We start from the raw sequence: 23,446 nt of genomic DNA on the forward strand, positions 1-23,446 counted from the left end.
CGAACACACCAATACTACCACACAGCTGGACAGTGTGTGCTCTTCTCTATAGAACCTTACATAGCCCACAATTACTGGTGTGTGCACCATCTGCACTAAATGCTTTTCATTTTACAAAAGAGAGAAAGTTGTTTAAGTTGCTACTTTTTCTCATTTCTTGAATTTTAGTATATGGATACAAATTCAATGTTATCCTCATATGAAGACTACAGTCTACCATTTTTACGTTTTGCAGGCTTATGCTATCATACTTAAGAAAAATTACATTTAATATAATTTCCCATAACTTGGGGTTAATGACTACACCTTAAATGTTCAGAGTTCATTTGATGTAGGAGAGTAAATGTTTAAGACCGTGCTGGCCATTGACTGCACCACCATAAGCAATTGTGTGGTATTCCAAAGGTCATATGTTAATGCCCATTAAAAAGGGTCAATATAGAACTGCACCCCCACACTTAACAGTGTTAAGCAATTTTTATTTTATATAGTTCAATTAGCACAGAGCCTTGGCACTTTACTTGTTGAAAAATAGTCTAATGAGCTACAGAAATTTTCCTGTGACCAAGAAGTTGCACCTACACTTCTCTTTCTGGGGTCATTGAACCCATAAAAGCAATATGCTAACTGTTTGACTTTTTGAACCAAACAAAATCACTTAAACCCCTATTATCATAAATTAACATGGTTGATGGCAGTATCAAATGAAAAGCATATGACATGAGGGACCTCTAGCACATCTTAACCAAAAAAGCATCCTCTACCTAGTCCAGATGTGATTCATATGCTTGGCCTTGTTTTAGAAATGTTAAACACATCCACCAATATAAAATATATTTTTATTTTATTCTAGGTTTTTCCTGCCCATTCTGCCATTTTTAAAGAAAGCGACATTGCCGGTTATTTGTTAATTATTCTAATTTCTAAATAAATATATTGAACTAAAGGAATGGTAATTATTCTAATATGAAAAATAAAAAGAAAGACCATTTTGTTCAAAAGATTATCATGAACATTATTAATTAAATTTTTTTTTTTGATCAGCAAAATTGAAAAATGAAGATGAATGTAGACAACAAAGAGATGTCTTTACGTTGACAATGAGGCATCTTTAACATGAAAGTCCAGTAAACAAAATGAGCACATAACTTTTTCACCTGGAGCACAGAGCTAGATTCCAACTAGGCAAGGATTTGGCCCAAGTCTATACTGCACCTTACATAATTACAAAGTTAATTTTTGAAGCAAGCAAGCAAGCAGCATCAGAGTTTTTTCTAGAGTGAAGAAAATGGAATAAAAAAAACACAATACAACAGAACGTCAATTATCCGAATGCTAATCCTCCAAAATGTCAATTATCCAAACCTATGGAAAAAAAAGAAAATTACAGTATCTACTTTTAGTGCACTGACTATTAAAGTATTATTCTTTCCCCTGAATTCATTCAAACAGCCCCATGATGGTGCAGGTTAACAGCTAACAGATCTGCTTCTGGGTGTCCATTTAAGAAATTTGTTGGTCCCAAACTTATTGCTGGTGCATTGGGTGAATTTATCAATGTCTTTGGCTCCCATTTTGCTATTCCTCTTCAAGTTAGTTTTCCTTTTAAGATTTTTTGGCCCTTATTTCTTGTATTTTTTGCTTTTGTGAATAGAAGATTTTGAATTTCTTTAGTCATTTGCATTGTTAGGACTAAAAGTAATTATGGCTGGTTTATTGGTTTGGTTTAAGCCTAAATATATGTTAGTTTTCAGTATTTGTTAGGTGTTTTTGTAAGTCTGGGCCTCAACTCCTGAATAACATGCCATTTTCCTCTTTGTATATTTTGACAATTTGTCCGTGTCTTCTTTTGTACTTTTTATAACTTTGCTCTTCTCTTGCAGAATACTTGGCCTAATCATGCTATTATTGTTTTCCAAATTGTTAATTCATGGATTCCCTTTCTATTTCTTTTTTTGAATCAAAATTCACAACACAATGCAAAGGAACAGAAGAACTTATAAAGATAAGTTAATTTTGTGTTGTGACTTAGCAGTCCATTTACACAAAAACAAATTCTCATTAGTGTGCAGAAGAGCGGAAGCTAAAGCTCATGGCAATAATAATCCACAAAGAATATAATTCTGTCTCTAACTGATCCCAATGTACAGTATCTAGGACTGTGTGGAAATCAAGGACATGCACAAAGGAGCCACTGCAGTGGCTTAAGCCCCTGTCTCTTTCCCCATCATTGGCCCAAATGCCCTTTTTTCCCCATTAGGACCTAACTGATCATTTCCAAGCACATATTACTGTATATGTATGCTTCCTTTTCTATTCTAACAAAATACAGAAAGCAGCAATAAACAATATGCAATGATACAGCTTGGAAGGCTTCTGATTACTATCCTATATGGGAATAATTATGATCTATCTCAATTATTGCGATTATTTAGACAAAAATGTATAATAAATATTTGTGTGCTGGTTGTGTTGTTATGTATGATGTCATGATGTTGAAGGTAGCTGTAATGTCTTTGCAAAAGCTTCACATATTCCTTTTGCTTATAATGCCTGCATTTTTGTGGGCTTTAAAATAAATGTTACAGCATATAGCATTTTCTGCCAATCAGCTCAAACACATTGCAATAAAGATTTCCATGAGTGCAGGTAAACGTATTGCTGTGATCAAAATGAGTTTAGAAAAATATTGTGACAGATTGAGGGATCAGCAAGCCACCTCAAAGGGCCATGTATCCATTGCAGCTCTCAGCGATGACACTACAATATATATTGCGGCTGTCCCGTGGATGGTTTGTCTTGTATCCAATGTAAAAATTAACCAGCCATAGTGGTGGAAAGTATAATCTTTATGTATTTTTAAAAGAAAATGTTACAAAATGAACTTATTTATCCACAATGTCTGATTGAAATGCACAAAATCAAGATCACATTAGTCTGTGAGAGGTGCTCTTTTCTGGTTGGTGTGACAGTGGCCTAGTGCTACTTTTACATTAAAAGAAAGAAAATTATGGTGTCCTGGATCTGGCAAATATGAAAAGAACCTGCCTGTCATTTGACAGAAACCAGGGCAAAATGACTAATGAGGTATCTATTTTCTCTATTTTTTTACACTGGAAAATGCTTTAACAAGATGTTCTCAGGGTAACACCACTTTAAAGAGGAAATCACAATTTAGTAGGCACAATCTAAGGATACATCATAATAGTTGTAAGCCATCATATGCAAAAGTGCAAATCAAAATTAAGTTCCATCCCCCCAAAGACCCTGGGAAACACAAACTAAACTGTTGGTAAAATGCGAGCTGTGCAGTCAGGGCTGAAAGTGCTGCGCCATGAACACAAGGCAAGATGATTTGTTTTTATTTTAAAGTATGATACCAGTTAAATTATAGAATTGTTGATTATAATTGAAAGTTTTTTTTTAATCTTCACTGTAATAATATCTTTACATCTTCCTTTTATTATCTTTATTTTTGTGCAGCAGCTGCAAATATACATTTCTACCAGGGTGTGGAAAAAAGCTTTAAAAATTGCTTTGTCCTGTCTATGGAAAGGCAAAAATCAAGTCTTCACAGCAAATTGAACTAATTTAAAAATGTCCTCTAATTTTAAAGCATTTTGTTTTCCTTGGAGTTGTGAGTACTGTTCTTGGATTTTCTGGTTTCCTGATTCACTTGTGTTGTCTAAGGATTCTGTTTCCTGAATTTCAAATTGGGATTTTTTTTTATTTAGGATTGGTTTTTAGGCAACTCCTTTTTGCCTCTTTTGCCCAGTGCAGTCTTACTTTGTATTTTTATACTTTTTGTGGTAATAAATCCTTCTCTTAATAGAAATCACTTTGATGTCCTTTTGATTCACAATAACCCTTTTACGTTTGGGGTTTTTTATTATATTTTTAGGGCTTTTAGTTTCTTTTGAGGGCTTTAGTAACATTTTTGGGCCTTTTAGGCCTGAGGCAGGCCAGTTGAAGCTGGGATTACGCCCCATTAGGTAAGGCCTTCCAAACAGGCAAGGGAGATCTGACCTGGCCAATAAAGCCTTTTAGTGAAGCCTTTTGGAGTCTTGACACCCCTTAGTCACCATGATTGTGACTCCAGTTCCCAATAGGAATTGGTATGGGATAGCAATAGTCTGCATGGCAATGAGGGTGTCAAACAGAGATGCCACCTATACACTAAAAACACCTTGGAACTCAAAGACTTGAGTGCTGTAACATGCAAAACCTGTTTTAAGACTTACAGTTCAAACACAAGTTATGTTGTATGATTTAACTAAATGTTTTTAAAATGAGTAATGAATTTATATGTCTTTATAGTGAATCCTTGGCTGCATGTTCCACTGATATTTGAGTGTTTTCATTTTAGAGACTCCCAACCTTGATCCACTGTTCCAAAGCATACCGTACTTCCAGTTCTTTTCTGGTAACTCTAGAAATGCTATGGAGTGTGTATCTGTATGAATGCATGAGTGATCATACCCTCTGATGGACTGGCACACAGTCAAAGAACCCTTTTTTGTAGAACCCTTACTGAGAAGCAGGGAAGCAACAGTCTTAAATTTAATTAACAGTTAATGTAATAACAGTATAATGACTGTGTATTTAAGTACTATATTCTAAAAATTCCAAATTTAATTGAACGAGTTTCTAAATAAGTTTCATTCATAGTTTATTTCATATTTAAATAAAACATGAGTATCATACTGCATCAGTGAAAGTAAATAAAATAATTACATTAAAAAAAATTTAAAATATATTTTTTATAAAAGGAAATTAAAATTATTTCTGTTTCCACCATTCAAAGAAATTATAGAAAACAACTCCAGAATATTAAGCACATTAAACTGTCTTTGCAGAGTTTTTGTTTATGTTTTAGTTTTTCTTCTTATTTAATCTATAACCATTTCAATGTTTTGATATGTGATATAGAACTGACACTGATTGTTAATGAAGCTATCTAGTTTTGAACATGGCTAGGACCATGACTAGGTCTTGTGATATTGATGAGAAGCCAGGAAATGGCATATAGGCTTCTTAGAGGCTAATGTACACCATGAGGAGAAAAGGTGGGAAATTTCTGAGAGTTTGGCATGATGTTAAGACGAATTCTCCCATAAGAAAAAAGTGATAGAAGCAGGTTACAACAAGAGGGTGATAGCACATGCTGTAAACCCATATCTGAAATGTCAGCTGTCAAGAATGTGGCTAAGTACAGTAAGAGAAAGTCGACCTGTAGTTTGATTTTGGCCTATATTCAGAAATGCTCAAACAATCTACACTATCTTGGCAGATCCAAGCAACTATAGGCCAGTAAGCTTAACATGCATCACAGGAAAATTAATGGAAGGAATTATTAAGGATAAGATCAAGCAACACCTGGCAAGGACAGGAGTTATTCTAAGAAGTCAGCATGGGTTCAGAAGAGGGAGTTCGTGTTTTACTAACATGCTGGAATTCTACGAGGAGGCAACAAAAGGATATGATCAAAGTGGAGCTTATGATATTATTTATCTGGACTTTCAGAAAGCATTTGATAAGGTGCCACATGAGAGGTTGGGCATCAAATTAAAAGAGGTGGGAGTTCAGGGTGATGTTTATAGATGGGTGCAGAATTGGCTCAGACAAAGGAAGCAGAGGGTGATGGTGCGAGGAACCTCATCAGAACTGGCCGATGTTAAGAGTGATGTTCCACAGGGGTCAGTGCTAGGGCCACTGCTATTTTTAATATATATAAATGATTTAGATAGGAATATAAGTAACAAGCTGGTTAAGTTTGCAGATGATACCAAGATAGGTGGATTAGCAGATAATTTGGAATCCGTTATATCATTACAGAAGGACTTGGATAGCATACAGGCTTGGGCAGATTTGTGGCAGATGAAATTTAATGTCACTAAATGTAAAGTATTACACATTGGAAGTAAAAATGTTAGGTTTGAATACACAATGGGCGGTCGGAAAATCGAGAGTACACCTTATGAGAAGGATTTAGGAGTCATAGTGGACTCTAAGCTATCGACTTCCCGACAGTGTTCAGAAGCCATTAAGAAGGCTAACAGAATGTTAGGATATATAGCACGATGTGTGGAGTACAAGTCCAAGGAGGTTATGCTCAACCTTTATAATGCACTGGTGAGGCCTCATCTTGAGTACTGTGTGCAGTTTTGGTCTCCAGGCTACAAAAAGGACATAGCAGTGCTAGAAAAGGTCCAGAGAAGAGCGACTAGGCTGATTCCAGGGCTACAGGGGTTGAATTATGAGAAAAGATTAAAAGAGCTGAGCCTTTACAGTTTAAGCAAAAGAAGATTAAGAGGTGACATGATTGAAGTGTTTAAAATTATGAAGGGAATTAGTGCAGTGGATCGAGACTGTTATTTTAAAATGAGTTCATCAAGAAAACAGGAACACAGTTGGAAACTTGTTAAGGGTAAATTTCGCACAAACATTAGGAAGTTTTTCTTTACACAAAGAACGATAGAAACTTGGAATAAGCTACCAAGTAGTGTGGTAGACAGTAAGACGTTAGGGTCTTTCAAAACTCGACTTGATGTTTTCTTGGAAGAAATAAGTGGATAGTACTGGCGAGCTTTGTTGGGCTGAATGGCCTGTTCTCGTCTAGAGTGTTCTAATGTTCTAATCTTCAGTAAGTACCTGAATTACATACCATGCAAATTGGAATGCACTTTGCTTCATCACAGGAATAAGCCACAATATGAAAGGGACATCATCACCAACAGAGTATCTTCATTTAGCATTTATTAATCCCTGAGGGGAAATTGTCTTTTCGTGTGACCTTTGAAGGTCAGAGCGCAGGATCTTCATCAGTCCATTATTAGAATTTAACACAAATTGCCTTCTTGAAATTCAAGGTCACTATCATATTGTAACATTACTTAAAAATTACAGAATGGACTTGCTGTGTTGTTTTCTAAGTCAGTGGGCCTCAGTTAAAGTGCCATTGGCTAATCGGATGTATCAGAAATACTGTACTATGTAACTAACTACTTTTCTGTGTACAATACTGTTTTTGTATTTTATACTAGGTGCTAATATTATTAATTCATTTGATCTTCTTACTATTGAACATATTACAAACAGTTTCGGCGGTGTTTTTATTGTGAAAGTGATTGCAGTGGAACTCAGTATCAAAGAACATCACCAGTAGTGATATTCAGTGGTGTTATAAAGGTGATTTAAAGTTGACTCATTCAGGGCAAAACAATGCTAAAAATGTAGACTCTCCATTAGCATCAAACACTAAAATTAGTGCCTCAGTGTATAGTGGGTTTGAAACAAATGCCTACCAACAAAAAAAAAAAATTAATAATTTACTTTTAACTCACTTGAAAGCACTGTCCTATTCCTATTTAATAGAAACAACATCTCCATTAGGTTTATTTGGTTTATCTCTGGTCTACACAAGTGATTGACCACGTAATATTTTCCCTGTTTCTAACTGCACAACTTTCACCAAAGGGCCCCTCTCTCAAAACCTTCTCACTTTTCAAATGCCATAAACTCTGAGAAACACTGCTCTAACATCCATATTACTAACCGAGAATGCTAAACCGGATGATGGACGCAGGCACATCCGGCAATGGGCCGTAGCTGCAAAAAGACGTACTGCGCAGGCGCAAAAAGAGTCCGCGAAAGTCGGCTGAGGAGCCGAGAAAGGCGGACAAAAGAGGGCGAGAGAGGCGGATGAGGGGCCGCGAGAGGCGGACAAGACCACAGAAAAAAGGAGTGAGCACAGGAAAAATGAAGAAATGAGGAAACGCAGGCAAAGCACGAAACACATTGCGCACGAAACTAGACCCAAAAAAAAAAAAAAAAAAAGAGGCTCGCGCACAACAGCAAGGCACCCCCCCCCCCTACAGGCACCGGACGGGACACACACCAAGAGGGGGATTCAACAAGCCCATGGAACACAAAAAAAAGAACACAAAACCACCCCACAGACCCTACAAGCAAGGGACGGGACACACACAAACAGGGGGATTCAACAAGACACAGGAACACAAAAAGAAAGAAGACGCTCGCGCGACAACAATCCTCAACCCCCACACACACACCCACACACACACACACACACACACATCCATAAGAAGTGACACCCAAAGCCACATATTCTAAAGTGAACATCAACACCTTCACACTAGACAGCATAGGTGTCAGCATTGGTGGATCTCCTTACAATAAAGCACTATTAACCGTTCAACTGCAGAAAAGGAAACATATTAACAGTGACTGCGATCCTCCTTATTACTTATCCATATTTCGCATGCTGAGAAAGAAACAAGTCATGAATACACGGTCACGGGTACAAAACGAAAAGGAAAGGATAACAGGAACAAACACACGAACACGAAAGAAACAACAAAATAGACGGCTATGCAGCATAGGTGGATCTCATTACAATAAGGCACTATTAACCGTTCAACCGCAGAAAAGGCTCCATATTAACAGTGAGTGCAATACTCCTTATTACTTATCCATATTTCTAAAAGAAAAAATGACTCGACTCCAAAAACGCAAAGCTCAACTAAAGCTTCTAACTAACGATGTACCTAAAAGTAAAAACTTTATGAACTGCATTAGATCCTACAATAGTTCATTTAATATGCACAAATCTACATCCTAGATCCACATGACGCAAACTATCAATCAAAGTGCTGCATCGCAACAGGCACGGATTCAAAACGAAACACCTCCCGTCTCAGACATACATTAATGGCAGCGAAGGCTACAACGGGCTTCTCACACAGCACAGGCAAATCGATTACAGCTCCAAAACAACACGTCCCAAATACTACACATGCAACAACGCGCCTCTCAAACGGCACAAGCAAAACATACACCAGGAAAATTCATTCGGATTAATGAATGTCATTTGCAATCATTGTCATTCAGTTCACTTCCCTGAAGAAACAACTGGCAATACAAGTTATACATTTACACGTTGTTGTCAAAAGGGTCAAATTAGACTGCCTTCTTTACATTCATATACTGAATATCTACACAAGCTTATAACTGACGATGTACCTGAAAGTGAAATCTTTATCAACTACATTAGATCCTACAAATCGGAATCCACTATGAACATTAACAGTGGCACTGCACGTGACATCCGTCTTGAAAAAATGTTGTTTATTGATGAATGTTCAATGGCATGAACAAATGTTTATGAATAATAATATTCGATTTGGAGGAAAGGTACTTTTATGAGGAGGAGATTTTAGACAGTGATTAGCTATTCTTCCAGATTCCATGCACTCAGCTATTGTTCAGTGCACCTTAAAATACGCAGACAATTGGCATTGCTTTCAAAAGATACAGTTAGTAAAAAAGATACGATGTCCAGAACCAGATCATAACAATTGCTTATTACAACTGAGAGATGGTACACTCACCAATACAGATGGACTTCAGCCACATATTATTACAATTCCTCAAGCCTTTATCTGCGATGACTTAGTTACAGAGAGATTTGGAACAGCAATCTCATTAGACCAAATGCCCCTTTTAACACAACGCACTATATTATGTCCAAAAAATATTAATGTGGAAAACATAAATACCCAAGTCATTCCATTACTTCCTGGAAAGACACAACTCTTTCTAAGCTCTGACAAACTTGACTCTGATCACAACAATAACCATCTTAAATGACCTTACAAGTTCTGAGCTGGAATTACCTTTTACACTTAAACGGCGTGTACAAAGAAATTTTCAAATAAACCTTTACACTGTGCCACACACTTTATTGTTTGCTTTCTATTTGCATCATCTACACCGTCACACTATTCTATATCTCATTCATACATCACGCTCTTTGTCATTCCCAACACCAGGGGTTGGCGAGCGAAGCGAGCAGGGGGCGGAGCCCCCTAGTGAACACTATAATCCAGCGAGAAAATGAAATTGTTACCCCATAGTGGACGCAGCAGTTGCTATCTTTGATGACACGCCACTTTTATTGATTCTCTTATTTAAACTTTGTGAGCAGTGATGAAAACACCTGGAGCAAACTCTTGCTAATGGGAGTTGCTGCAAATAAGATGAAGGGGTGAGGCGTTATATATATTAAATACTTATTGGACCAATTGCACAAAATTGCTCACATCCACAATGCCTTGAAAGCATTTGTTAAACACATCTTGTTTAAGCTTTGCCAAATTTTGCTCCTTTTCACTTCGCTGCTGCCTGCGCCCTTTATTTGCATAAACTGGCATGCCTCATTTATCCGTGAAATCACTGTCAGTACAGTGGCAAAATGGGGAAGGTGGTGCAATAGAATACCTCACTTGCTAAAGCACTATTAACAACAAATATCAACAAATTTAAAAAAAAGTTGGCTAATTTTCATCCAAATCAGTCAGGGCATTTTTGAGATTTTAGGGTATTTAGTTTTTCTGTTGTGGGTTTTTATTTACCTTTAAATACTAATATATTGAAATGTACTTTCTTAGTGGACATCTACTTCCCTAGATGTATCATCCTGCCAAATTTCAGTTTCTGTCGAGTAGTGTCTGAATTTGTGAGTGACTGAGTGATTCACCGTTGCACTATATGTATATTTCTCAAATTGTAAAAGATATGTACTTAACCTCGATCTTTCATAACTGTTCTGCATTTCTTCATTTATTTGTGTTTTTAATAAAGACAAGTTGGGACTGTATTGCTGTCGTAACTCAAGGGATTCGGGTATAATACCCAAGCTTTCCACTGTCTAGTTTGCATTTGCACATTTTCCAAAACTTTACATGGATTTGCTCCAGCTACAGTGGTGTGAACAGATAGACCTTTTGGAGGGCAGTGCCTGAAAATGGAAGAAGGAACACTTGGCAGGAAAGGGCTTGTTGCATTTCAATCCTGGACACAAATTAGTGTCCATATTTTAGTTCTTTTTTTTCTTTTTTTTAATTTTATTATACTTTATTAATCCCGAAGGAAATTACTTGGTTTTTTCGCATACCCCTTGGGGTCAGAGCGGAGGGTCAGCCATTATACAGCACCCCTGGAGCAATTGAAGGTTAAGGGACTTGCTCAAGGGCCCAGCAGAGTAGCATCTCTTTTGGCAGTGACAGGGATTCAAACCGGCAACCTTCGGGATACCAGCGCAGATCCTTAGCCTCAGAGCCACCACCAGAAAATACACTATACCCATACACTCCACATAAGCTTTATTTTTGTACTATAACACATGTTAACATTATGAAACAGTAAATAATAGCAATAACATCTTAGCAGTAAAAGTTTCCATCATATATCAACATATTTTTTTGCACACCAGACTTTTTAGCAAAATCTCGAAGTACAATGTAAAATGGTTTTATATGTACTATGCATATCAAGATTTCTCCATAACAAAAATCATTTGTGCCGAATTATGAAGTGTCAAAATGTCTTATCAGCTGGCTCCCTAAATTCACCCTTTTGTTTCTTTCCTGAAGACACCATCTCAGGTGCCTGAACCATAATATACAAAAGAAAATATGCATGTCCGCTTTGGAATCAAATCCAAGACTGGCTTGTCTACTCCATTAAATATGTGTTCTTAGGGAAATCACTGTACATGTGGGCAAATGGTACAGACATGACACTGAAGCCCAAACCTGAAACTCTGAGACGCTAATCAAATGGTACTGCCAAATCGTAAAGGAATACCCCAAATCAGACCCTTTCTTTTCTGTCAGAGCAAGCAGACATGTGCAGACATACTCTGATAGACACCTGCACTACTGCAGTGCTTTGTTTAGTTGCAGCATGCTTGAGTTAATAGGCAGAAAAGGCTGATCACTATGAACAACTGTGTCAATAACCAGAACAAGCCAATTACAAAAGCAAGACTTCTAAGCAAAGTCAATGTGTACACCTCTGTTTACAGTCCCCTCCACTCATTAACGAAATGCAAACCAATACGGCCAGCACATAAATATTTATTATACTTTTTTAATAGCAAGTAATTATCATGGACCATACTTTATTTCCGGCGGCACGGTGGCGCAGTGGGTAGCGCTGCTGCCTCGCAGTTGGGAGATCTGGGGACCTGGGTTCGCTTCCCGGGTCCTCCCTGCGTGGAGTTTGCATGTTCTCCCCGTGTCTGCGTGGGTTTCCTCCGGGTGCTCCGGTTTCCTCCCACAGTCCAAAGACATGCAGGTTAGGTGGATTGGCATTTCTAAATTGGCCCTAGTGTGTGCTTGGTGTGTGGGTGTGTTTGTGTGTGTCCTGTGGTGGGTTGGCACCCTGCCCAGGATTGGTTCCCTGCCTTGTGCCCTGTGTTGGCTGGGATTGGCTCCAGCAGACCCCCGTGACCCTGTGTTTGGATTCAGCGGGTTGGACAATGGATGGATGGATACTTTATTTCCATAAACACACATGCATACTTGGACATGATCAATTAGGTCTTTACAGGAGAAAAGGGCAATTGGGTCATTGAGAAGGAAAAAAAGCAGGTGCTGCACCACCCCATTGTGTAAATCTCTGATGAGCTGCCCCAGTTTCCTCCATTGTCCCAAAAACATAGAAGTAAATTTGATTGGTCATTAAATTTAAACACTTCAAGCAGAATGCAGTAAGTCCATAACTGAAAGACTAATCAAACTGAAGCTGAAAGACAACCCTGACAAGGGGGGATGCACAAGCCAGTCTGTTTCTTCATGCTGGTCCCATGTTCACATAAATGGGGGAGGGTTAAGTCAGAAAGGGCATCCAGTGTAAAATTTTGCCAGATCAATATGCGGACAACAATACAGATTTCCAAACAAATCGGTCGAGGCCCGGGTTAACAACAACTGCCACCAATACCATTAGGCAACAGGGTGCTGGGGGAAGTTGGGCTACTGTTGGCCGAAGGAGAAGATGGGGAAGTTGTGTCCAGAGGCAGGAGCAGAGGTGGAAGGGTAGGAGAGTGGCAGTGAGGATAGCAAGTTTGAATGTTGGCACTATGACTGGTAAAGGGAGACGTTAACAGATATGATAGAGAGAAGGAAGGTTTATACTGTATATTGTGCGTGCAAGAGATTAGACAGAAGGAGAGTAAGGCCAGATGTATTGGAGGTGGGTTCAAATTATTCTACCACTGGTGTGGATGGGAAAAGAAATATGGTAGGAGTTATCCTGAAGGAACAGTATGTCAAGAGTGTTTTGGAGGTGAAAAGAGTGTCGGACAAAGTGATGATTATGAAGCTGGAAACTGAAGGTGTAATGATTAATGCTGATAGTGCATACTGTCACAGAAGGCTGGGGTTCAGACCCAGCCGGGATGCCTGGAAGGACCAGGAGGTGTCTTATACGTCCCCCAGGCCACGAGGGGGGCAACCGCCCTGGATAAGGAGGGGACCACGGGGAAGGAGTAAGGAGTCTCAAGCCCACTGGAGCCTGTGGCCACCGCCAGGGGGTGCCCCGAGGAGAGCCCGGGAGATTGACACTTCTGCCACACCTGGGAGGGTGAAGGAAGGACCTTCCAGGGATGTCCGGAGTGCTTCCGGGTGCAAGGGCAGCACTTCCACCACACCAGGAAGTGCTGCTGGAAAAGTGTCATCAGGCACCTGGAGCACATCCAGGTGGGAATAAAAGGGGCCATCTCACTCAAATCAGGGAGCTAGAGTCGGGAGTGGGAGCAGGACAAAGCTCCCGTGAGGAGAGGAAAGGTGGCCCACAGACTAGTGACTAGTAAGGGTGCTTGGTGCGGGAATTGCTGTGCTGTGTGGGACTTTATTTGTGGAAATATTTAAGCGTGTTTTATTATGAAGAGTTGGTGTCCGTGTGGTTCTGTCCAGGCTGAACCCCTCACAATACGCACTGCAAGCTGGATGTGCGGTGGATGAGAAAGAAGATTTTTGGGGTGAGTTCAATGAAGTGGTGGAGAGTGTACCCAAGGGAATGAGACAGTGGTGACTGGAGCAGATTTAAATGGACATGTGAAGGGAACAGAAGGGATGAGGAGGGGATGGGTAGACATGGTGCCAGGGTGAAAAATGCAGAAGTTTAGATGACAGTGGATTTTGCGAAAAGGATGGACATGGCTGTGGTAAATATGTATTAAGAAGAAGGAGGAGGAACACAGGGTGACATACTGTATACATCCTATGCAGGAGAGTCAATTTTGAAGTAGATCGGAGACTGCAAAGTGGTAGCAGGGGAGAGCATAGTTAGGCAACATAGGATGGTGATAAGTAAGGTGAACAGAAGGGTGGCAAAGGATAAAGATAAAGGCATATGATGAGTTGCATGAGAGGCTGGACACTAAGGATAAAGAAAAGGACCTGTACCGATTGGCTAGCAGAGTACGAAGCTGGGAAAGATGAGCAGAATGTTAGGGTGATAAAGGATAATGATGGAACATACTCATATGCAAGGAGTGTGTGTTGAATAGATTTATTGAATAGTACTTTGAGAGGTTGATGAATGAGAAAGGGAGAAATGGTTGGATGATGTAGAGATAGTGAACCAGGAACTGCAATGGATTAGTAAGGATGAAGTAAGGACAGCTATGAAGAGAGTGAAGAATGGGAAGGCTGTTGATCCAGATCACATACCTGTAGAAGCATGGGGGTGTTTAGGAGAAATGGCAGATGAGTTTTTAGCCAGACTGTTTCATGCAATCTTGGAAAGTGAGAGAATACCTGAGGAGTGTAGAAGAAGTGTACTGGTACCAATGTTTAAGAATAAGGGTTATGTGTGGTGCTGTACTAACTACACAGGGATAAAATTGATGAGCCACAGCATGAAGTTATGGGAAAGAATAGTGGAAGCTAGTTTAAGAAGGGAGGTGATGATTAGTGAGCAGCTCTATGATTTCATGCCAGAAAAAAGCACTACAGATGCAGTGTTTGCTCTGAGGATGTTGATGGATAAGTATAGAGAAGGACAGAAGGAGTTGCATTGTGTCTTTGTGGACTTGGAGAAAGCATATAAAAGGATGCCTAGCGAGGAGTTGTGGTATTTGTATGAGGAAGTCGGGAGTGGCAGTGAAGTATGTAAGAGTTGTACAGGATGTGTACGAGAGAAGTGTTACAGTGGTGAGGTCTGCAGTAGCAGTGATATGTGCGTTCAAGGTGGAAGTGGGATTACATCAAAGTTCAGCTCTGAGCCCTTTCTTATTTGCAGTGGTGATGGACAGGTTGACAGACGAGATTAGACAGAATACTTGTGTGTAAATGAGAGGGAGGTCAGAGGAATGGTGAGGATGCAGGGAGTAGAGTTGCCTAAGGTGGATGAGTTTAAATACTTGAGATCAACAGTACTGAGTGACGGGGAGTGTGGAAGAGAGGTGAAGAACAGAGTGCAGGCAGGGTGGAGTGGGGGATAAGAGTGTCAGCAGTGATTTGTGACATACAGTACCAGCAAGAGTGAAAGGGAAGGTCTACAAGACAATAGTGAGACCAGCTATGTTGTATGGTTTGGAGATGGCGGCACTAACAAAAAGACAGGAGCTGGAGGTGGCAGAATTAAAGATGTTAAGATTTGCATTGGGTGTGACAAGGATGGACAGGTTTAGAAATGAGTACATTAGAGGATCGACTATAGTGGTATGGTTTGGAGATAACGCCACAGAGGTGAGATTGCATTAGTTTGGACATGTTCAAAGAATAGATGCTGGGTATATTGGAAGAAGGATGCTAAGGATAGAGCTGGCAGGCAAGAGGAAAAGTGTAAGGCCTAAGAGGAGGTTTATAGATGTGGTGAGAGAGAACATGCAGATGGTGGGTGTGACAGAGCAAGATGCAGAGGAAGGGAAATATGGAAACAAATGATCCATGACCCCTAACGGGAGCAACCGAATGACAAAGAAGAAGAATAGCTAAAAGACGTTGGAGAGCACTGTTTTAGATTTTCCCTTTGAATCTGAAATGCTTCATATTAATAATGGTGACTGCACTTTCCCTGACCCAAAAAAGAGAGAATAATAAGAACAAGGGCAAATTAGGTTGAATGTTGAGAACCTGAACTGTTGTCAGGTTAGTTCTGCCTGGTGATCTCTTGGCTTTAAGAACAGACTATGACTTGTGTCATATAGCAACCACAAGAATGATAATGTCTTCTAAAGAATATATATACATACATATATACTGTAAATAAGCTGATGTTTCACTGAGACCAGACAAAGAAAATACACCTATTACCTAAATTTGCCAGGGAAACTGCAGTGTTGCCTGTTTGTTTTTACTCTCTTTTTTGCATTAAATCTGCAGTGAAGGTGATCTGCCTATAGTAAATACAAAAAGAATACACCTCCTCTAATAGTTTTCATATGTTGTTAACCTAAAAACCTACACAATACTTAGTTTCAAAATATAAAAAATTGTGTTAAAAAGTGTCTTGCATTAAACACAACAAACTGCAACATTTATGTTTGATAAATATACTGCATCTATTTTACCATTGTTTAAACTATTCCAGAAATTACCAGTTTTCTTCAAGATCACATAGAAACTTAACTGTCCAACTCCTGTTTGAAATCACTGCAATTACCATGATAACTTAAATAAAAACAGCCATTTAATATTGTCCTTCATATTGTAAGTGCAGTTATACACAACGAAAGTAGCATAGATTCTAAAGACTTTCCAAAATAGCTCTGTTACAAAGTTGTGGAAAGGTACACATTAAAAGAATGATATGAAAAGATTTTCAAGACTTTGAGGATACCTCAAAGCACTGTTGATCAGTAAGAAGTGGAAAGTGCATGGCACCACCCACAGTCTGCCAAAACCGGGGTGTCCATCAAAGGTAAGTGATCAGGAGAGAAGACATTTGATCAGACAGGCCACCAGGAATCCAGTGGGAACCATGAAAAACATAAAGATCAATTGATGTCAGAAAGCAAGATGTGCATTGTACAACAATATCAAAAATATTGCACACATCAGGACTATATGGAAGGTTGGCAAGGAGAAAGGTCAATCTGGAGTCTCGAATGAAGTATGTCAAAAAACTTGGGAAGGTTCCTGCAACAAAATTTCAGAAGGTTTTGTCATCAGAAGGGACAAAAAGAATAGAACAATTTGGCATAAATCACAAATCATATGTCTTTAGAATCCTCTAATTCAGTCCATCACCAAAGAACCATCATCTCAGCTGAGAAGCATAGTGGTGGCAGCATAATGTTGGGGGTTGGGGGGGGGGGGGGGGGGGGATGTGGTTTCTCTGCAAGGACTTTGGAACTTGTCAGGATTGAAGGAAAGATGGATGGAGCCATGTACAGGGAGATTCTGTAGAAGAACTTGGTGACATCTGCAAAAAGCTGGTCAGAAATTCATGTTTCAACAGGACCATGAACCCAGGACCAAAGACTAGAGCTACCACAGAGTGACTTGTAAAAAAAAAAAAGGTGTATGTTCTAGAGTGGCTATGTCAAAGTCGCAACCTAAATCCAACCGGAAATATTTGAAATGACTTGAAGATTGCTGTTCATCAGCAAAAACCAGGTTGCCTTTCCCAGCTCAAACAGTTGTGCAAAAAGGAGAAGGGGACAAACCCAAAATCCAAGTATGTCAGCCTTGTACAAAGCTACCCCAAAAGACTAGTAGCAGTAGTTCCTGACAAAGGTGCTTCCATCAAGTACTGAAATAGAAAGTGTATATGAGTATATGTATATGTATATGAGTGTACATTGATTTGTTTAATGGTTTCACTGCATTCATATGGTTTGCTGTGTACTTTGGATCAGTGCAAAAGAAGGCCATTTAAATCGATGCAATTTACAGACTGTTAACACAAGAAAATGCTACATCTTAAGAGAGGGGTGTATGCCTTCTGTCTACTGTATTGTTTTGGAGTAAAATGCATCTGTTAAACTGTTTCTAGCTGTCTGACCTGGAAATGCAGAATTAAAAAATAGCTTCCACTGTATGGCTGATAACATACTGTAGAATAAATAAAAGCAAAGGCTTAAAATATTTATCTTTGTGCCTCATAGTGTAAATTTTATAATGATTTTCCAGATCAATGAAGTTTAACATGCTTTTCTTCTATTTTCATTAAGGATGGTTAAATGAGGTTGGTACCAGTTTGACAAGATTATTAAACAAGCTCAGCCTTACTTTCTCAATAGGAATACGACATTAAATCATTTGCCACGCTTCTGCTCAGCAATAAAACTCTGAGTGGTTCTTATTACACAGAAAGAGACATTTATTGAGGTGAATTTCAAATCTAGATGCTGCAGATCATGTTTCATATACTTCAAAGGCTATGATTTATTTAATTGAATTCAAAGCAGAGAACTTTAAGCAATACACACTGCTATATACAAAACAGAAATGAATGAAGTCCATGTCACCCCACCACAGTGTAAGAAAATGCCACATAAAAAATTCAAATTTGCTAAGGTATTGATTTATGTTAATCAACATGTAATCCTTTTCATTTAGTCAGAGAATTAACAGTCAGATATGTTAAAATTTAAGTCACAATTAAAAAAAATATTTGTAAAAAGCTTGTAGTAAGCATTTACAGTAAAATTGTCCATGGTTTTGGCCTTACATTGTACAATTATGATTTTTATAAGCTGCTTATATATTTTTATATTATCCATAGAGAAATTATGTTGCACCCCATCAAATCAACTGAGGAAATTAATTGTTGATAAAGCCTCATTTGAAGGGCTTTATTTGCTACTTGATGATCACAATAAATATGACAGTACAAGACCAAGGTAAAGGAAAAGGAAGTTTTCAAAAAAGACGCATATTTTTTTGTAGGTTACTTGAGCGCCAACTCATGACAAAAGAAATATTTTAAAAATTTGCAAGAAATCCAGTAAACACTGGATGGACTGAAGCTGTAATATTTCTATAACAATACATTTTCTCCATTTCTATTTTTATATTTTGTTTTACACTGACAATTTACAGTGAAGCTCCCAGAGGCATTTTCACCAATATTGACAAGATCTTTTCCAAAATTCTAGAACTGCTATAGTATCTAATGAAATAGCAAAAGAGGGACCCCCAGCATTGTAGCTGCATTAGTGAGCACATTTGCTCTTCTGGCAGTGGGCGGAATTCATCTCAAATCTGCAACATCATGACAGCTGACTACATGGCAAACACACCAGAGCAGTGGGTAATTCTTTTTTGAGTTCAATTCAACAATTTCCATGGGAAAGTTAAAATAAAAAATAGGTTCTTGAAGATTGACCAGTATGGATTTTGAGTGTAGTTAAATACACCGGATTAAAGCTGCACTTCCACTAAAATGCATTAAAGCTTTGAGCGAGCAGACACTGCATTATTTATAGATTCAGGCATTTGATTCTTCCACAAAAAACACTTTTGCTGCTTGTGGTTTCCATTACCTTTATTTCTAGTGCAAAGCAAAAGGTCCATATATAGAAACAAGTAACAACAGAAACAGCTTTATCCTTTGTAGCTCTGATCTGATTTTTCTCATGCCCGATAAATATCATTTATATGTACAAATACAAACACAGCTGCACCTGCTACATTCTAGGGATCTGGGTTCAAATCCCATTACAGTCAGCGTTCAGCAAGAGATTACACACTCCCCCCCACACACCCACAAGTTTTCTCCAAGGATTCTTGTTTCTCTATTAATCCCAAAGGTGTGCCTTTAAGTTTAATTGGCGACTATAAATGTGACCTGTGATGGACTGGTGTCTTATGGGCAGTCGAGTCTTGACTTGTATTGATAATATCAAGATGATTCTTAGGAAGGTTTACAATACACCGAAATGGTTGTCTCTTCAATCAGAATCATAAGACCACTTATTAAAACGAAATGCTTTTCCTGTCTATCCAACGTGATTCATTTGCGTTCATTCTGGGATATTATTTTAGTGCCGCTACATCTTGAAAGTTAATCGGAGTTAACTGCGTGTGTATTTTCACCTTGTTCATTCATTCGTATCAAGTAATAATACTGCATTGTGTTACTTTATTTTACAGCACTAAACGGCTTTTCTTGGATCATCCACACCAGTTATACGATACAAACACAAGCTGAGATGTCAAATAACAGCCTAGTGTACGCTCTAGAATTTGAAAAACACTAACACATCCTTACACATCTTAATAACAAGATGGATTGCATGAAGTTTAAAAAGATCAAGAGTTTAAAAAAATGTAACTAATGACTGGCATACTTAAATGAAACTATACTCAAACAAGAGAATAAGTTGTCTCTTACCTGGACTGTCATTCCCCAGGTAAAAAAAAATATATGTTTCCTTTCTTTACAAAACAAGAAAGAAAAACAAATCATAAAAGAAAAATAGCTTGTAAAAGGCTAACAAAATAAAGCCATTCAAACTGCAAACGCAGACAGGGCAAGCTGTAAAACGAAGGATTAGAATCCAACCTTTAGATCCTCCAAGCTCATCCCAGGAGAAGCGCTCCGAGCCTCTGCGCCCGTGCAAATGGTAGAGTCCACCCGTGCAGAGCGTGCAAGCAACAAGCGCTCTCTCGGGGCGGGCGGGGAGTGTGTGTGTGTGAGGGAGTGAATGAGGGGGAGAAAGAAAAAGAGAGAGAGAGAGAGGACGGGCAGAGCAGATGGGTGGGGGGCAGGGTGACGACTCGTGACAGATGTGTTGACTTTTAAGCTAAATAGGAAATAGATGAAGCCGAACATAATAGCGGAGCCAGCAACTCACCTTAAAGCAAGAAAGCTGCGGTGTTTGCGTGCATGCGCCCGCCTGCCCCCTGGGACTTAAAGCCCTGCGGCTTGAGAACGCCGCAGGTGAACGTCAGCCGCAGTCGTTTACGCGCCCTTTTTTGTGCTTCCTTCCTTCCTTCCATCGCGCCGTGGGCTGCAGCAGCAGGCATTGATACAACAACGGCGGCTGCACGGTTTGCCCCGTGGCTGTGCAGTGTCCATTGACAATGTGCAAAAATAATAAGAAGAATAACGAAAACGCGCATCTGGATGCTTTATCATGTGAATTTCTGCCAGCCGCTTGCTTTTTTTATCCGCCATTCCCCTGCTGGCTTGAGGTTGCTTGAGTGTATCTGCTTTCAGTATATTTCATGACTAGCAAGCCCTCGGGACGCCTTGAAGGGATTTTTATACTTTGCCATCCATAAAATGCAGAGTATTATTACTTTGATAATAGACCGGGGCGTAGGAATACAGTGGATGCGCCTCCACCACACCTGAAACGGCATTGGCACATTTAAAACGAATGACAGGATGGGTCATTTTCATGATCAGGTTAGCCACTTTTAAGTTGGCTTGATGTTTGGATAACGATCTGCACATATTGTGGTAAATCCCATCCACCTAGAGTTAGAGCGTCAATTAAAGCTGTGTGTGTGTGACTAGCTAGCTCCACTTGCTCGTTCATCATTTTTGTAGAAGTGTCATTTGCCCCATTGGGGAAAAAGACGCCAAAAACTGTTACACTGGCAGTGCTTGACACATTGTAAGACACATTCATCTTGCTTTTTCTTAATTCTGAATGGATTTCCCAGCAGAGATGGAGTAAAGGGCACACGAAAGGCTCCCTTCGTGTTGATCAATGCAGGCTGACACTACAGAAACACCCAAGGGAGGCATATAGCACAAGGCAGAGAGTGCAGAAAAGTGCAAATGCATCACAGGGGTCAACCTAAGGCACTTTCTCTGTTAATGAGGGTATCTGCTTCACTACCCTGTCTCATTAACATCTTCTCCACGATAAGCCTAGGTTGTGTGCAAAGTCCCATAGACCTAACTACTATATTACAATAGGTATAAGTGGATATACTGTATTCCTTCTCAAGATTATGGATGGGTAGAACACTAATGTGTCGAAGTGAATAGTGTTCAGTACTATTGGAAGACACAAGTCATGATCTTCAAATGAGTTGTGTTGTGCTTTATCCAGTGCCAGTCAATGCACATTTAGAGCTCTAGGCAGGGTGGACAGATGTTGTCCCTCTTGTCTGTAGCGGGTAGTCAGTATTGTTATACTTTGACAACCATGGGGGACATCCCCCTTGGTGTGCACCTCTTGAGCAGCACAAACAGCGCCCAGTGGGTTACAGCACCAACACACTATCAGTACAGTTTCACGACCAGGGGAGGTTCCCCTTAACTCTCATGAATAGTGAATCTCAAATAGCAGCACTCTAAATGGCTGCCTATGGCGCCTAATAGATTGACCAGCTCTGGTTTTATGGCAGACCATAACAGTTGCATTTTTTGCATATGTAAGAAGCTTAGTTTTTATCAGAGGTACATTTTTTTACACTTAATAGTCTACTACCCTTTTACAAAGAATCAGTGTCAGCATCACCACTATGCAGAATACTGTAATACAGTACTTCCCAACCTCGGTCCTGGGGATGTACTGAAGCTACAGGTTTTTGTTCCAACCAGATTCCTAATCAGTGACAACACCTGATAATAACACTGATCTCATTTAATTAGCTGCTTTTTATTTCTCTTATTCTACATTCAGAAAAGTACAGCAGCATGGTTTTTACATTTATAAGGCATTTAGAAATATGTCTGCTTTTGCTATAGATTTAAATGCTTAACTCTATTCTGTTGCTTTCATTATATTTTGCCCTTTCTCTGTGCAGTTTTCCCCCTTCTTTGTATCTTATTAATGACAATTAGAAATGAGCAGATCAGGCACCCAGGCAAACAACACTGAATTGTGAAAGAGTGCAACTACTTTAGCATCAGACCCACTAATTAGTAAATAATGGATTCACTAAACAATTAGAACACCTGGAAAAGTAGAATGAAAACCAAGAAGAAAATATTGTTAAAAAATATATATATATATTCACATATAACTGCATTGTACATTTTAATTTTTTTTTCCAAACTTAGTTTTCTAGTTTCTGTATTCTTCCCAAAACACAGAACTTGGGAAATAAGATTTCACTTAATTAGTCCAGGAGTCCAATTAAAAACAGAACCTGCAGTCACAGTGGGTCCCCAGGACCGAGTTTGGGAAGCACTGCTGTAATATATAAATATATTATGAGATTTAAAAATGAACAACATATATGTAGAAAATTCATAAGCCTATATATGAATTAGCCTCTCAAATGCTGAATATATTTCAACATTGTCAATGTCATGAAATTATCCAATCTTTCAGCTTACAAGTCAGTGAATGACCCTCATGTTCATTGTGAACCAATGGTTAGCACCATAACCATGACATCAAGTTCAGCTTATCTACTAACTAGCAAGCCCGCGATTCTCAAAAGAATCGCAAATCCAAGAATGGCAATCCCTTTCTGTTCCCTCGGATATTTGGATTGATGAAATATCATGGAGGGTGGGTGCGTCCTGGGAAAGTTCATTTCAACGCGCTTCTTTCATTGTTTTTATTCATGCAGTCTCTTTTTTGTTTTTCTATGGCTGTGTCGTCATATATGCGGTGGTGTGGGCGGTCGCGTTCGGGCGGCTTTACAACCTGGCGTGCACGCTTTACCTCAGGTTTAGTTCACAGGTCGTAGCCATGGTAAAGTTTTCATTTAAT

At 39.2% G+C, this 23,446-nt stretch overlaps 1 protein-coding gene across 2 annotated transcripts in view; it reads right to left on the minus strand.

Moving 5' to 3' along the window:
• The window catches only part of LOC114667560 (synaptic vesicle glycoprotein 2B-like), a 178,242-nt gene extending 157,825 nt beyond the window's left edge, over positions 1-20,417 (minus strand). Inside the window, exon 1 of one of the 2 annotated variants that reach the window (XM_051920841.1) lies at positions 20,155-20,417. The gene's annotated coding sequence lies outside the window, so the exon portion shown is untranslated. The remainder of the gene's footprint in view (positions 1-20,154) is intronic. The other variant, XM_028822904.2, reaches the window with a different exon arrangement.
• Positions 20,418-23,446: the final 3,029 nt, after the last annotated feature.

This window comes from Erpetoichthys calabaricus, chromosome 17 (genome assembly GCF_900747795.2).
Source record: "Erpetoichthys calabaricus chromosome 17, fErpCal1.3, whole genome shotgun sequence".
NCBI classification, from domain to species: domain Eukaryota; kingdom Metazoa; phylum Chordata; class Cladistia; order Polypteriformes; family Polypteridae; genus Erpetoichthys; species Erpetoichthys calabaricus.